We start from the raw sequence: 5,000 nt of genomic DNA, 5'->3' as shown, positions 1-5,000 counted from the left end.
GAGATCAAATTTTCACACTGTTTTTCCTGACTCTCAAATGACATTGTAAGAATTATATCTTGTAATCTTATATTTCACTCGTGTCCAATTATTAATACTTGTTGTGTTTTAACAAACACAACAACATTGAGTATATTTATTATAAAAGGACATGCATGCACACACCACATACACATGTCCACATATCCATATCTAAGCGTTTATGTTCCGATGACTATCATAAGTTCTTTAACTTTTAAGGGTGAGTAATTTTCAAACGAAGTTTAGAGAGTAAACAACACTTTTTTTTTGTTATTATGCCAGTCTAAACATGCTACAATATATTTTTACATTGCAATTGTCACATTCTAGTTTTCCCAAATATTTTTGATGCGAGTATTTAAATCGAGATAATGGTATACGAACGGGAAACGGACTCTTCGTCGGTTATGACTACAAGTGTTCCACTCAATCCGATCAAACGGAACAGCTTGGTCTTGAAATTAACCTGCAAATGACTGGGTATACCACAAACACGCTTACCTATTTCTTTACTACACACAGAGAGGACAAACAAGGACAGACAATTATATCGATCCCAGTGCGTAACTGGTACTTATTTAATAGACCCCGAAAGGACGAAAGGCAAAGTCGACCTCGGTGGAATTTGAACTCAGAACGTAACGGCAGACGAAATACGGCTACGCATTTCGCCCGGCGTGCTAACGTTTCTGTCAGCTCGCCGCTTACCCTTAACATTGTTCTCAGGGAGATTCGGAGTGATACAGACTCTGACAAGGCTGGCCCTTCCAAATAGAAGTACTACTCATTTTGGAGTGGATTGGAACAACGTGAAATAAAGTGCCTTGCTGAAGGACACAACGTACCGCCACGTATGGAACTCACGACTACGACTGTGAGGCTACTGCGCTAACCAGTTAGTCATGTGCCTTCCTGAAAGGAAACAATCTCAAAATATACAACATGACTTTGCATTGACAAGCTAGGGCTAATTTTGTTTTTCCCGTTCTATCAGTGGAATCATGGAATCGAATTGTCCAACGTTACATGGAAGCATCCTAAAGTTAGTTCCTACTTCCTCAAATACTATACATATTTACTAACACTGCTTCAGTATGAAACTGCATATTTTGCAACAGCCTGTGATATTCATGAATGGGAATATCACCAAACATATGCATTGTTAATGAACTTTAGTTGTATCGCAAAAGCAAACTTACAATTATGAAATCTCTTGTGTATTTAGTCCATCGATTACTCATGTATATTCTCTGCCACTTGTATCTTAATATACATATTTTAGCTCCTAGGAATATGAGTTTCAACATCTCTATATCTTCCACACGCTAAATAACTCTTACTAATCCTTTCAGAAGGATCTCCATAATCTTTATGAAAATTTGCAACTATTCATTTCACGCGTATTTATCTTGTTCGAATTTCAATATTCATTTGCATTCACCTTTGGACACTTTCTTCGGCTTATCGAAACATCTAATGAGATTATTTCTCATCTCTACTTCACATAACATCAAGAAAATCTCCGTTAAATTCCAGTTTATCCACATAAAGTAAAGTAAGCTTATATAAAATAAAATCGATGATTACATGGCGATTAATAATGAAACGGATATTTGTACTGGACCAAATTTCGACCACAGACATGCTCAAGGGTTTTTCGCGTGAAACAGCGACCCTATGCCTTATAATCAAACAAATTTCATTTACATTATATTGCAGATATTACTAGGAAACGTATCTACAAACAGCAATGGACACTTCTCAGTCTGGAATAACATACGGCACCGGGTTTGTCGCAAGTATACGTGAATTATTGTTGTACACTCTGTATAGTAACAAAGCTGTTATGATGAGTAAATTATCTATTAAATTTGCTTATGGAACATTTCAGTAAACATGTTGATGGAGAAAGTAAGCTTAAACGTAAGAATACTAATTGTAAAGAATAGCAATTGATTTTAGATTATGAAACCAGTTTGGGAATTTTTAGCAATGATGTACATTTTCCAGTAAATTAGGCAACTGAACGAAGCATGAAACTCAATGGAAAACATTCATGAGACATCTGCCTTGTCTTGTATCGAATTATTGTTGATTAGCAGACAGAACGTTTTGCGTTGGTGTATAAATATAGGATAGATAACATAATAAACGAGATTACACTGATAATGCAGAGGAAATCAGGACACATAATGATTTCTGGAGACAGCATAGTTTTACTTTCTCTATTAAAACAACATTAAAGTACATCAGTGACATCATATACCTTGTTAGACGTCACCAGCGTATGTTTTATTTTGCTATATATGATGTGAAGATGGTATGTATGCGTTTTAACGTATAGCTCGAAGCCGAGGAATATGATACTTAGATATAAGGTATAATATATATATATATATACACTGTTGTGTCTGAGGAGGGTCATTTTCTAGTTGTGTCTTATAATTTAACACATTCACCGGTAAAAGTTTCGTTGCATTTTGAAACTTCTTTTAGGAAAATAAAAAACAGAAATAAGTGGGAATTTTACCGGTGAATGTGTTAAATTATAAGGCACAAGAAAATGACTCTCCCCAGACACAACAGAATATGTTTCGACATACGAACTCACATAAAGAATCTTGCAACCCAAATTCCAAAACGAAAATCGATACATACATACATATATGTATATAAACCCTGAAGACACTATGCACCTGCAATGTGACCTGGACAAAATATACAAGTGAGCTGAAAAGAATAGCATGCAGTTCAATGCTGAAAAGTTTAAAGTTTTATGCTATCAGCATGCAAAACTAAATGCAATACCCAATAAATACACTGGACCTGGAGGGATTGCAATCCCAGAGGCACAATCAGTGCGAGACCTGGGTATTTACATGAATAATGATGCAAACTTTCATGTGCATGTGGCTAAATTGGCAATGAAATGTAGGCGGCTTACTGGATGGATTCTTAGACCTTTTAGAACAAGAGACCAGGAAACCATGATGGTCCTTTGGAGGACACTTGTCCTAAGCCACTTTGTCTATTGCTCTTAGCTATGGTCACCAACCAGTGTCAAAGTAATCACAGAACTGGAGGCGATCCAACGAAGCTACACGAAGAAGATAGCCTTTGTGCAGCATATAAGCTATTGGGAAAGACTCAAGAGATTGAGACTCTATTCCTTAGAGCGTAGGCGAGAAAGAGATGCCATAATATACATCTGGAAGATACTGGAAGGACTTGTCCCAAACTTTGGCATCGAGAGTTACACAAATACTAGAACTGGGCGCCACTGCATAGTGCCAAGGACTCCAAATTTGCCATCAAGATGTAGGACAAGATACTGTGATAGCCTGGGCTTCAGAGGACCACAGCTCTTTAATATCCTCCCGAAGAACCTAAGAGACCTGCATGGGGTGGAGGCAGATGTCTTTAAAATAAAACTAGATCTCTTCCTCTCAGGTGTCCCAGATGAACCAACTTCACGGCAGGAGGTGCAGATGAGGGCAGCTGCATCAAACTCTCTCATACACCAAATGTCAATTGATAAAAAGCATTGGTGAAGTAAAATCATGTAGCAACACCGAATAGCGGTGCCCCAGCATGGCCACAGCTTATGAGCTGAAACCAGATAAAAAAAAAATATATATATACATCCATACACATGCACATATATATATATATATATATATATATATATATATATATATATATTTACATTTTTTAATTTCCTTATTTCTTAACGTTACTATATAACATGGTGTCTCAAAGCACACCGATACGAAAATACGAAAGCGAACTGAACAGATGTCTTTTTTTTTAATTTATAAGAGAAAAACGACAGAGAGATTTATTAAACATTTTAACCTTAGTAGATTATGATCTCTAAGCCATGTGCGACATTTTTGTAACAGATCAGTGGAATATATTTGATACACGGAAATTCATTGTTTGTAACGTTTTAAATATTTCAAAGACGATTAAAATTACATCAAAATCATACGTCATTTGTTGCAATGGAAATTATAAATGCATGGTCGTCAGTGTCGTTGCAATAATACCTAGAGGCTGAAGGTAATACAATTTAGTGGACCTTGCAAGCTTTAATTAAACGACAGAAAACGAGGTGAAACATAGTGAGTTTTCTGAACTGTGTCTGGGGTTCATCCAATATGTAACGTCTTTTTGTAATTAATGTTGTTTCTGCATTTGTTAAAACTGAATTCTAGAGATTCGGAATATTAACCGCGGAAATATTTGGAGACCGAAATATTTGTAAATTGGAGTTAATGGAGAGAACGGCGGACAGAAGGGTGAAATTAGGAGATGAAATAAAAGCATTTTGTTGAAATGTCGGGAGTGTAATTTAATGAACTGATATATAAAGAACATTTGTGGTTATTTTCATATTTGTAAAATAAACAGGATGCCTGAAAATATGTGAATTTGGATGATAATGATGATGATGATGATAATAATAATAATAATAATAATAATAATAATAATAATAATAATAATAATAATAATGATGATAATGATGATGATGATGATGGTGATGATAATGATGATGATGATGATGATGATGATGATGATGATGATGATATTGTAACAATTCATGTATATGAAAAAGTTAATGAGAAGTAAATTGGACTTATTCATGAAAGGGAAAAATTTGAAATAAAATATTTGGAAATATTCTGAAGTATTCGTTGAGAGGATAAATAAGGTAAAATATAAAGATAAACCAAATATACTAAAGGGTGTAAAAATGAAAAAAATAACAAAGATGTAGAAGAAGTTAATAACGTCAGTTGAAAAATAAAATGTATACACCCCGGTTAATTTAGATTTTGTTATTATATAGTAGTAAGACAAATGAGAATTTGGTTAAACATGAAGGCGACAATGTGATTGTACCATTATAGAGTTGTAAAATATAACAAAATAAAGTGAGACGATATATGTTTGGCTCCGATAAAGTACTGCAGTGA

The sequence above is a fragment of the Octopus sinensis genome, linkage group LG7 (assembly GCF_006345805.1).
Source record: "Octopus sinensis linkage group LG7, ASM634580v1, whole genome shotgun sequence".
Lineage (NCBI taxonomy): Eukaryota > Metazoa > Mollusca > Cephalopoda > Octopoda > Octopodidae > Octopus > Octopus sinensis.
Note: the sequence above shows the minus strand (reverse complement) of the source record.